The sequence below is a fragment of the Leptinotarsa decemlineata genome, unplaced genomic scaffold (assembly GCF_025532065.1).
Source record: "Leptinotarsa decemlineata unplaced genomic scaffold, Ldec_3_MD MMD2_tig00026358_RagTag_RagTag, whole genome shotgun sequence".
NCBI classification, from domain to species: domain Eukaryota; kingdom Metazoa; phylum Arthropoda; class Insecta; order Coleoptera; family Chrysomelidae; genus Leptinotarsa; species Leptinotarsa decemlineata.
Window position 1 is genome coordinate 8,141,308 of NW_027412703.1, and position 13,346 is coordinate 8,154,653.

At 34.5% G+C, this 13,346-nt stretch overlaps 1 protein-coding gene across 1 annotated transcript in view; it reads left to right on the forward strand.

Moving 5' to 3' along the window:
- The window catches only part of GXIVsPLA2 (phospholipase A2 group XII), a 47,547-nt gene that overhangs the window by 16,933 nt on the left and 17,268 nt on the right, over window positions 1-13,346 (forward strand). The gene's annotated exons all lie outside the window — the stretch shown is intronic.

Here is a 13,346-nt window from a genome sequence, read left to right on the forward strand (position 1 = left end):
AGATGACAATTTTTTTCGTGACATGGTCGTTAAATTTTAATTTATTATCAATGTGAAATCCTAGAAATCTGGCAGAGGAAACATTTTCAATGTTTTGCCTAAGCTCAGGACAGAAAGCTCATAGTGGAATGGTAATATATTAGACTTAGTAGCAATGAAGACAATCAAGCACGTCACACCAGGTTTTGATTTTTTCAATGTCTACTTGTACTTGTAATGTAATAAGTGCTCATCATCATTATGCCAAAATATGGTGTGGTATCATCGGCGAACAATGTATATTTTCCTGATCCCAGATATATTAAGTTTTGTGAGATCATTTATATAAAGTAGGAACAGTGTGGGACCAATCACTGAACTCTGTGGCACACCGCTTTGAGTTGCCTCTGTTCGAGAGAGATGATTAGATTTGAACCATTGCTGGCTGATTCCTATAAAACCATAGTATTCGAGTTTGCCCAGCAGAATTCCGTGACTTACACAGTCAAATTACTTGGATAAGTCACAGAACACTCACTGCTATGTCTGCCTCTTCTTCATTAATTTCATTCTAAACTTTTGTGAGAAAGAAAAAGGCAATTGGTGTGTCATTGGTGCTCTTTTGCATGATTGCTACACGATATAGTTTATGAAAGAGGTAAAATTTCGCTTACATGGAACAATGTCATTCAATGGCGGACATCGATGTTTCCGAATAAGACACTTATTTTATTTCTTTTTTGGCACCAATCTGGATAACATTTCACAAGATGAAGCACTCAATCTGTATACAAAAAATGTGGGAATCTTCCAAAGAAAGGAAGAAAGCAAATGAAAATTGAAACTTTCTATGTTTTCAGTGTTACTATCTACAATCGGGTTTGAAGGCCACAGTAGTTTGGAACTGCGTCCTAACGTTTCGCCAGCACGAGTGTCTGGCTTCTTCAGATGTTTATTCATCTTGATCAGGGGTCTCCAAACTACGGCCCGCGGGCCAAATCCGGCCCGCCAGTGTCATCAATCCGGCCCGCGACAGCCAATGATTTACTGTCATCAATCTGGCTCGCGACAGCCAATGATTACCTAATTGTTGTTACTAATGCTGTGATAAGTTGAAGAAGAAAACACAGAATGATAATTACTCGGTTTTATTTACTTGCAAGGTAAAACTTAACGACAGAAATGATGACAAAGAAAACTTAACTCAAATATCTAAGTTTAAGCATATACTAACAAATAATTGAAATGAATCACAGTAAAACAAAAACACTAATGAGATTTATGTAATTGTGATTTTCCAACGACAATACTTTGTAGTTATGGATCAATTTTACTTGTACCAATTATTAAAAGAGATTTAAGATGCTCATCGGTTAATTTAGATCTGTAAACATTCTATGTATACTTCATCTTGGAAAACGTTTTCTCACACAAGTAAGTTGTACCAAAAACAGAAAACAACCCACGAGCAAATTTATGCAAATTATCAAATTGTTCCAGTGGAAAACTCTTATAAAATTCCAACAAAGATGAATTTTGATATTTGTTCTTAAGCATATCACTGCACCGTAAATCAGTAATTTCCATTTGGACTTCCGGAGCCAGGGTTTCAATGTCGGAATCAAAAGGATTTTGAAAAAGCTTAATTTCATTCGCAATGACATCAAAATTTGAAAAACGAGTATCAAAATTTATCTTCAAAACACTCAAAGTGTCGATTGCAAAATTGACGGGAAATTCAGTCTCTGTAGTGTGGCTGAATATTTCACATGTTTCAAAATATGTGAAACATTTTTTACGTAATTGCGATTGAAATAGTATTATTTTCTGCCTGAAGGATTGGATATTGGTGTATGAATCAGGAAGAAGCTGTTTTTTTCCTAGCAATCTCAAATTCAGTTCGTTTTGTCGATTCTATGTCGATTTGTCAAATCGACATAGAAGGCTAACTTCCACATCCATTCACTATTTTCTAAATCGGCAAAAGGGCGCTGTTTCTCATTAAAAAAAATCGATCTCTGCTCGAAGTTCAAAAAAGCGCTTAAAGACTTTTCCGCAACTAAGCCAGCGTACGGCAGTATGATATGGTAAATAATTTTCTCCAATCTGTTGAATAAACTCGCGGAATTGTCGGTGATTCAGCCCAGTGGATCTGATGAAGTTAACAACTGATATGACTGGTTTTAGAACTTCAGACATATTCAAACATTTTCGGCACAAGGACTGTTGATGAATGATGCAATGTAAAACTGATGGTTTTGAACCACCATCATTTTCTACAGCCTTTGACACAAGTGCAACCACTCCTTTATTTTTACCATACATATTTTTGCCTCTATTAGTTGTTATAGATTTCAAATTTCTCCATCGAAGGTTCTTTTTATTAATGGCATTTTCAACTCCCTTAAAAATATCTGCCCCGGTTGTCGTGCCGTGAATACTATCAATATCAAGAAGTTCTTCATACACTTCATAGCTTTTATCTACTCCGCGAATAAAAATCAACACCTGAGCAGTATCTGACACATCCGTTGACTCATCAAATGCTAGAAAAAACCACTCATGATGTCCATTTTTGTCAGACAGTTGAGATGATATATTTTCTGCGATGTCTTGCACCCTCCGAGCCACGGTGTTTGCTGACAAACTGACACTTTTAAATAAATTAAACTTTTTGGGGCATATTTCTTTGGCTACTGCAATCAAGCATTCTTTTATCATTTCTCCATCGGTGAATGGTTTGCCACGTTTTTCGATTTCAAGAGCCACACGAAAGCTGGCGCTAGTTGCAGACTCTTGTTCAGTATTCGCTTTGGTGAACAAAGATTGCTGCGATTTGAGTCCGCGTTTCAAAGCTTCAAATTTTTCCTTCCGCAAACTTCCTGTATACTTGAAGTAACTTTGAAGATGTTTCGATTCATAGTGTCGTTTTATGTTATACTCTTTGAGAACAGCTATGGTTTCATTACGAATTGAACATAGCGCCTTATTACTGGACTCAATCACAAAATACTGAAAGTTCTATTTTTCTTGGAACGTTCTGCATCCACTGTCGATTTTTCGCTTCTTTTCCATACTAACAAATCACACATAAAAACAATGAGTCAAATGAAAATACTTTTATTGACAGGTGTTACTTTATTTCACAATAGACAGTTTCGATTCCTTCGCCTTTCTTACGCAGACTAACTTGCAGTTGCGCCGCTAGCCTTTTTATATGCAATTATTACTGCCATCTCGAGGTGATCGGAATACACTAGCTAGAATCAGAACTTTCTCGAACCAACGCAGTAATTCCAAATATTTAATTACGCCTAATGCCATCTAGCGGGTAGCTGAAAAAGATAGTACATAGTACCACTACTCGCCACTAGATGTCGTTAAGTGTCACAATACACAATAATAATTGAAATGCAAAAAAAGCGTAAGTTTGCTTAGGTCACGCACTATTGCTTTTATTTCTTAGATAAATGTTGTCAAAATATTCTGATGAATTGAAAAAAATTCAGAGAAAACTTTTCTATTCTGCACTATTGTGCTGTTAAATTAAAAAATGTAGTATTTCTGAAATGTAAACCTAGTAATAGATGAGTTTACATATTTCAATTAGCTATAGCTAATAGCGCGCCACCAATTTTGTGAATTTATATTTTGATTTTCAGTAGAATATTAAACGGGACAATAAATGATTTGATTGTTATAAATGATATGCAATATCGTGTTATGAACAGTTATTACAGTTATTAGATATAGATGTTATGTTTAGCATATTTCGGTACATATTTTGTTACAATTATATCTACGATAGAGTACATTTTAGAAACACTGTCCTCAGTGTTTAACGGAAAAAATTCGCGATCCCAATCAAATGCTCCAAGTTCCCTGCGGATTGAGACAAAGTCAGCTTTGTTAAAGTTATAAGAAGGCTTTTCTTGACATATAGGGCTGATTGAAGCAGGTAAATGTAATAATTTTATATCGAATTCTATTGTGTAGTGTGTAGTGTCTCTCATCCTCAGGGACCAGTGGCGTAAGGGAGAAAGTCAGATTATTAATTGCAAAATTATTATTTAGAACTAAATCTAGAGTATTATTGGACGAATTTACATAGGAACTGATTTGAGAAAGACCGCAATAACATATTGATTCAATGAAAATATTAGAATTCACATCAGTAAAGTTCATTGGATACACTTTTTGTTCACGTTGTCTGGATGCCATGTATGATATTCGAAAGATTAAAATCCCCACAAATGACGAAGGTGTCGTTGGCGTTATTATTGACAATGTCAGCAAGCTTAGCGCAGAAAATAGTTAGTGATTTGGAGAAGTTAGGACCTGGAGGAATATAAACACTGCACAGGTTCAATTTACTAGTATTAGCTTTTGTAGGATTTACGGTGATTTACCGTAAGTATATGAATACTATGCTGCACATTCCAGAAAATAATGCTACAATATTTTATTAATCTATGTGGTCTTTAAGTACATGCAAAAAATTAATATGTCTAAATTAAACCTATTCATCATACTAGTCATATGAAAAGTAATATTTTATTTGGATATTGTTAGAGCAATGGATATTTGTTGTCAGAGCTCACGAGTTGAATTTTAAATTTGGAAATTTGTCTACGCCACAGAAGGGATCTTGGAACAAATCAAGTTGTGAGATCCTTGAACTTGAGGTGCCTCAGAGATCGATCCTAGTTCTTTTTTGATCGTTGATATTGCGATTTAGTTTCAATTTGAAGGCATTACTATTATTAGCATATGTACTTAGATATAAAATTGTATCATTTCAGTCCAATGACGTAGTTAATGTCAATCTAAAAAGAAATGACGAGCTAGAGCTCATCAAATTTGTAAGAGGCCTAAGTACAACCTTAGAATTAATTCTAGCAAAACCAAATTACTAGTCTGCGGCACTACTTGTAGCCTAGTAGAAAGATATTAGGTTGCTTCAAAAGTTTTGTCCGTTTTTATGAGTCTACTCTGAACTGTAATACATATTTCAGGAAACACTTATTAAATTAGATCGAAATAAGCGCCATTTGAATCAGTGCACTTTTGCCAACTTAACACAAGTCGATTAATTTCGTCAGTATGAAAATTGTGTGCTGGGGATTCGATGAAGTCGACGAAGACCGCTTTTACTTGGTCCTGATTGGCGAAACTTCTACCGGTGACAAAGTTATCGAAGTGTTCAAAAAGACGTTAGTTCGTTGGCGAGAGGTCTGGGGAGTATGGCGGATGAGGCAGAACTTCGACGCCCAATTCGTTTAACTTTCGACCCGTGATTTGTGAAACGTGCGGAAAGGCGTTGTCGTGGAGCAGTATTGGAAATCTTCTGTTGACCGGTGCCGGTTGCTACTGACGCAATTTTCGGTACATTTCGTCGATTTTCTCACAATTGAATTGGACTCTGTTGTGATGGTTTGGACCAGTTGCAGAAACTTAGTGTGAATCACATCAGCCGCTGACCATCATACGGCAACCAAGGTCTTTTTTGGTTGGTTCTCGCGTTTGGAAAGAGGTTCCAAATATTTTAACATAGACCCCTTCAAAATTTTGCCGATACCGGTGGACCCCCTGCAGCTATATTTCTATCATATTCCCAAAACACGACAAAAAAATGTGAATGGAAATTTTCCTTGCGGCTGCGTTCCAATCACGAATTAACAGTTTTCGAATAAAAAGTGAGAATTGATTGGTTGAATAATTAATTGATTGTGCTGTAAGTGGATGTGAAAAAAATGTGAAGTTGTTCAATCAAAAAAGTGATTTCATCCAACTTTACTACACCACAAGAAGAGTCCTCATCCGGTGTGGTTAAAATAGGAAATAGCATATTTTCTTGTGTTATTTATTTAAATATGTAATTAATATACTACTACTCCGTCGTAATGTAATTAAAATTGAACATTAATAGCGTAACCTCTACACTACACTACACTACACTACATTGACAATCACAAAATAGTCCTAATTTTAATGAGAGGGAGGAACGTAGACCCTCGTCAAGTCTCTCTTGAACCCCTGGGGGTCTATCTGGACCACTTTGAGAATCATTGTCTTAGAGGATCCACTTTTCATCACACGTGACGACTCTATTAAAAAATAATCGTTTTGGTGGCGCGAAAACAAAGAAGAACAGACCATAAAAACACATGACACTGAAACGGTCAAAACTTTTGAAACAACACAATATACAGGGTGTTTATTGAACATGCCTCGAAAAATTAAGGGACTATTCCTTGGACTCTTCTAAGGATATTTTGTCCTTTAATGATTTTGATAAGGTGCTTTGTTTCGAAAATACAGGGCGAAAAAGAATTTCGACAATTCCGGCAATTTTAACATTTTTAACGTAGCCGAGTTTTATGATTAGCTGAAGAGTCGTAAAATTAAATTCGAAGTCATGTTACGGTGACGAATAGAATGTGGGGATGTGTATCGCTGTTATTTCGTCAATGTTCAGTTCAGGAACTGATCGCGATTTTAGTGTTGAAATTCGATATTGGTGCGGTTATTATTACTTAAAATTTTTGTTATCTGTTTAAAATGTGGCGTTCTTGGACAAGTACTAATAGTAATAACGAGTGTGATAAAGCAGACTTTTTCCTGTGTAGTGTTTCCAATAGCGCTGGTGAACAATGCGAAAAAGAGATACCAGTGAATAAGATTCGGAAGCATTTGAATATTGAAATACAGAGAGTATGTTTCAATGTATATAAGAATCTATATCTCAATAGTCAAAAACAAACCTTATGAACGCAAGGCGCGATGTGAAATGGGATTGCCAAAACCTCTAGATGTTCATCTAATAAAATCATCAGAAAAACAATATACGACTGTTATAAAAGCAATGAGATTCCTACAATGGAAATCATAAAGAAGAAATTGAATACTTAAGGCCATAACGTGAGCTGCTGTGACAAAACTCTTCAGAATTGGATAAAGAAACTAGGATTTAGATTTTAAATAATAAAACAAACATCAAGCAGATATGGAAAACAGAAGAATAGTGGAATTGCGTAACAAATACTTGGAACAAATAACTAAATATAGACAAGAACAACGGCAAATTTTCTATTTGGATGAAACTTAGTATGACACTCACGACACAGTTACGAAAGGGTGGACTGATGGTTCGAGAATGTGTAGGCCTAACATGCCTGCAAACAAAGGATCGCGACTAATCATTATGCATTGCGGAGGAAGTAAAGGATGGGTTCCGAATCCTTTGAAATTATGTGGAAAAAAACTTGAGGACTGCAATGTTGACTGTCACAAGACCACGGAATCTAATATTTTCGAGGAATGGTTTGAAAACACATTGATCCTAAATTTGGATGCGAATAATGTTTTCGACACGGCCAACCTCATTAACAGTAAGTTGAGACCTTTCATAATGATTTTTTTATATTGTATCACCATTATACGAATTTTGTAGCTTTTCCCTGAAGATGATAATAAATTTTATCGAAATACTGGAATAACTTGTGTTATAAGAGTACACTTCCGTTCTGCTGATCACCCCGTATCTTCGAAACAAAGCTGCCTATCAAAAATCATCAAAGGACAAACTATCCTTAGAATAGTCCAAGGAATAGTCACTTGAATTTTTGCCGCATGTTTAATAATTACCCTGTATATCTATGTGAAGGAATCGACTGATAGGTACCTACTTGATGAAAATTCATATCGTATTCAATTGTGAGAGTTTCACTAAATAATTTTACGAAAACGCAACACCTGTTTCGCGATTCAACAGCTTCTTCAGGTGTGTAAAGACACGCCTGAAGCTATTGTACGAAACACGTGTTCAATTTTTGGAAAACTCTTTAGTGAAAATCTCAATGAAGTTTTCGTGAAAACACGATATATGAATATTGTGATATAATCACAAGTCCAGTGAACGAAAGTAGATGTGAATTTCAGGTATACAAAACAGAAAGTGTTCACAAAAGTTATATTTCATCCTCAGTCATTTATTATTGTAAAATTATAAACGAATAGATGATAATAATGATGAAGTAAATTTCCCAATGTTTCTTCGAAAATGGTTGACAATTCATGGTGAATTTTACTAGTTCGGACTTCCTGTGTCTAACATGATTTGAAATCTATGAATTGGCATTGGCATTGAATTGAACTTGGTTCATTTCACCCCAATTCGAAATTACTTCTAGATCGTCATTAAGATATTCAACCTCCTGCTGCCGGTGAAGATGTGCATCCGCAGCAAATATCCTGGAATTCAAATGTAATAACGAGACAAGTGTGCTGTCGTCAGCACAGCTAGTGGCTCTTCTTGTTTCTCGATTGCGTTATTCCAAATATGGGTGACATACGATGGAAGGTCGCCTGTTGATCTTTGTTTCCGAAAGCTATATTGATGATCGATCAAGATTTTGAAGCCTTCTAAATATTTGAGGATATGGTGGTTTACAGCTTTCTCCATGATTTTTGATATCACTGATAGCAAAGCGACTGGTCTATAGTTATTTGGAAGAATTTTCTTGCCCTTTTCTCCTTCTAACAAAAGGAAAAACCCCCTTCTTATAAGACTGCAAAATACTGGGCAAGTTCATTTGCGCAGTTTTTAATTACGATGACGGACACTTCATCAGGACCAGATGCCTTGTTGATATTGAGCTGTTTCGCCTGACTAGGCGCTTGTGGATTCTAGTGTGGTTGCTAGTAGAATTGCTTTTTCTATGGCTGTAATTGAACCACCCGCTTGTGTTAGTGGTGGAATTGTGGATTTTGTAAAGTTCTGATTAACAGCTTTAGCTACTGACCAGAAGGATCTAAACCCGTTGGGATTGGCAAGAAGTTCATCCCTAATTCGCTGATTGTGAAGTTCATTTATTTCTAAGTCTGCATCTATTGCGAGCATTAAAACACCCAGTTCTGTTCACGGCATTGAGATTTTTGTGCCACTGCCGGTTGGCGAGATTTTTGGAGGCGACAGTTCGCTCGCAAATTTTCTTGAACCACGGTTTGCCGTTAGAATGCCGTTTCATTGAAAAAGGAATATATGCATCCATGGATGATAGAATAACTTTTGTGACTTTAGAAGCGCAAGTTGATGGATCTTTAGAGCTGAAACAAACATCTAGCCAGTGGAAATGGACTTGAATATCCTCCCATTCAGCTGATCTGTAATGCCAAACTCTGCGCGGCTTAGATTGTTCCCCAACATTTATCGGTAATTCACTCAACAGAAGATCCCAATGGAGAACTTACGGTGACTGTGCAAATTTCTGGATTGGTTGTTAAGTATAGATCCAGAAGACATTGACTTTTTTTGTTATTTACACAGACATATCGATATTATACGCTTTTCTATTTTCTACAAGAAATCTGACAAGTATGTCAGTATAGTAAATTTAATTAATGTAAAAAATTACTTCTGATCTTTGAAAAATATCTACATCTTTCAAACTATCGCCGCTTTCTACCCATTCTTCTTCTGAACTTTAGATCTTGGTAATTGTCAATTTATGATCTCGATGTTATCTCTCGCGCACCTTCAATTCTCTCGAAGTTTCACCAAAATACGTTTTACCACAAGAACAAGGTATATTATAAATGCAATTTCTTTCTTCCTTATGTATCTTTGGGTTACTTACACAAAAAATGATTTGTTCAATATTCTTTGAATATCTGTTATTGTTTCGTGAAACATATCGCTAGTTAATAACTCTTCAACTTATCTATTCGGTGACCTATTTTGTGTTACCCAAACAAACTAATTGCTTAGACAAGTGGCATAGTGAAAAAAATAAAAGATTAATAAACACTTAGTTAGTTTTCGAGAAGTTTTTTAATATTTCTGATATTTTGCTTTGATTGCATCTGTTTGTTCTATATTATTCAAATAAAACAACTGTGGACTATTACTTATGAGCTTTTTTACTCTGGTTTTTTCTGCGATTCATGCTGTTGATCACTTTTTTCGGACAAAGCAACTTAGCTTTCAAAGTGTAATAAATGTACTCTCTTGGCAGTAGGTATTTATGGCAACGTTTCAGGATCCATAATAAACGCGAATAATTTTGACAAAATACTAAAATAGTTGTGATACACATACACATACACACATGTTAACTACTTTATGCACGGTATCATCCGAATTGGAGCATTTTCAAATTCGAAATTGTTCGAAGTTATTACGATATTTCCAAATGTTCCGGTAATTTCATGATCATCTCTTACATCTTGAGTTTGAGTTTGCTTGTGATATCAACATATTCCAGGTAATTTCAAAAACTACACCTCACGATTTGATCTTCACAAACTTTATTTGAAAAATATATCACATGTTTTGCTAGCACAGTAGTTTTCTCAAGTGATTTGAATACTTCAAGTTGTTCTTACATTAATATTTATATACTTCAGGTAACCATAATTGAGCTACCTCCAAAAAATTACCTAAACCTTTACCTAAGGTACCTGTTCAATTATGATCAGTTGAAGAATATTACCTCACATCTACATCAATAATAATTCTTTCTTGGTTTTTAAGAAAACAAGTTAAATAATGGTGATCTATTCAAATCTCTTTCAATAGATGATTTGAATAAAGAACTTAATATCATCAAGCAAATTGCGGTACAAAGGGTTTAAAGCCGAATTAATAAACAAAATACTTGTCAAGAAAGTCTATGCAAAAGCGAGTCGAGACGTTTTTCCTATTGATAAGGTAGATAATCAAAATTATAGAGCTTTAACGTATTTTGAACAACCAACGGAAAAACTGGCTTCATTTTTGAGGAAAGAAGAGATTAAAATTGCATATAGAACAAGTAATACGTTGGGGAAGTTAGTTAAAAATAATAAAGACAAAACATCCAAATTCGAGAAATCAGGAGTATATAAATTAAAGTGTGGAACGTGGCCTAAAGTATAGAAAACAAATTCAACATGAATTGAAGGGGTTATATTTTTAGGAGTGATTAATTTTTGATTAAAAAATCGTAATTCATGAATGAATTGTGTGTATTTTTTATAATGTTATCTAATTTGGTACTGAAGAGCCTTGGGGCAAGTGTCTTAAGGCGAAACATCGGTGTATACCAGTGAGGGTGACAATGTTCCATGTAAGTGCAATTTATTACCATTCATTCAAAGTAGAACTCATGTGAATGATATCTAAGTTTTATTCCACAACGAATGTTTGAAATACAAACTGAGTAGAGAAAAGTATCTTCTGTATAATTCAGTGTTTATATAGAAGTATTTGTTTCGAAAGAATTTTTTTTCTTTCGTGTAATTCAATGTTTATATGAAAGTAGCTGTTTCAGGAGGACTTTCAGTTTGTGTCTGAAAGTTACTTCTTTGCATGATCTACACATCCATGTATAGAGTTACTCATTTTCAAATTGATTACTTTCTTCCTTTCTTTGGAAGATTCCCTCATCCCTTTTTTTTGTATCAAGATGGAGTAGTAGAAAGCCAAAATTCAACATATTCAAATCATCTTCTAGAAGAAAATCATTTCTTTAACGAAGACTTCGAAATTTTGCACATAGAAAATAAATGTTTGAAACTGAATCATTTGGAAGCAATGGAAATTAATAAACATATTCATAAGTTCCATACTTTTGATTTCTCTTCTAGATAGGCTAAGAAGACAGTTTTGCTAAAATTTCCTTCGATTTTTTAAGTCTAAACCAGCTAAGAAAATTAGAATATGCGATTTCGTACTGTAACAATTCAATTGAAGTTCTATTTAAAGGCTCTTCAATATCGTCAGTAACACACAATTCCTCACTATTGTTCTTCATTATGCAAGACATTGAACACCAGCAAATAAAACGCGTGAGCTGTAAACAATACTGTTTGTTGGTAACCAAGTGATTCGGCGCCACCTGACACGGCCACTTCACAGCAAATGCGATAACATGAGAATAGTTAACTGACAAGAGATGTCGAAATGTGTTTTTATACAGGGCTATTCAAATTCGTTTCTGTACATGGGGATCTCGTAAACGATAAGAGAAAGAGTGTCGGTTAAATTTTGGCAAAGTTGTGTATTTTAGAGACCTATTCAATGATGGGAAGAAATCGAATATAGCTCGTTTGGTTCTGGAGATATACAGGAAAAACAAAAAAATTCCAAATTATTTTTTTGCCTATATCTTCTTTATTCACAGACATATTGAAAATCTGTCCACATTTTGCTATTGGCACTTGATGTGGGCTCTCAGAATATATTCATGAATTTTTTATACAGGGTGTCATCTGACTTGGGCCATCCCCATCTTTAAATTTTTAAATACGGAGCTGTATTTTTTGTTGTTACTTTTTGGATCGTAGACGTTCACTTCATATTGAGAAATGAAATGAAATTTTATATTTGGGGATGTTTCGGTAATATTCAATTATAATTGTGTGAATTATTTCCTTTTGAATTATGGCCCTGGAAATTGGTTGACTGAGTTGAATAAAAACATAATGGCAACTTTCACGACTCCCTATGTATCGTAGAGTTTTTCGAGAGTTTTTTTTTTCATTTTTAGGTACCTATTCATATTTTTTCCATTGCTCTGAACGTTTTCTACAATGAACTTTGAATAACAAAATCTTTTATGATTATTTGAAACATATCTACATAAAAAATATATTATATGTATTTTAATAAGCAGAAAAAGAAATGATAGCAATGATAACATCCGAAACGAACACTATAATTGTAATGAAAATTGAAATGAAGTAATTTATATAGGTAGATACCCAAAAATATTATTGGCGCAATAAATGTTCGAATTGGAGTCCTTCCATTTCGAGACATTTTTGAACTCGGTTTTTCATATTATTTATTGCCCTTAATACACTTATTTGCTGCATTGTTGCAAAATCATTGAAAATCCTCAATCTCGAGTCTTCCACGTTTTCTATCTCTCTGCCAGCGTAAATTCTATTTGCAGACCATCTTATTGTCCCATTATTTGTCTCGAAATGGAAGGCCTTCAATTCGAACATTTATTGCACAATTAATTTTTTGTGTATATAAATTACTTACTTCATTTCAATTTTCATTATAATTATAGTGTTCGTTTCGGATGTTATTATTGCTACCATTTTTTTCTGCTCATCAAAACACATTTAATATATTTTTGTTGTAGATATGTTTCAGATAATCATAAAAGGTTTTCTTATTCGAAGTTCATTGTAGAAAACGCTCAGGCAATGGAAAAAATATGAATAGGTACCTAAAATTGAAAACAAATTCTCGAAAAACTCTACCGTACATAGGGAGCATGAAAGTTGCTATTGTGTTTTTATTCAACTCAATCAACCAATTTCCAGGACCGTAATTTAAAAGGGAATAATTCACACAGTTATAATCGAATATT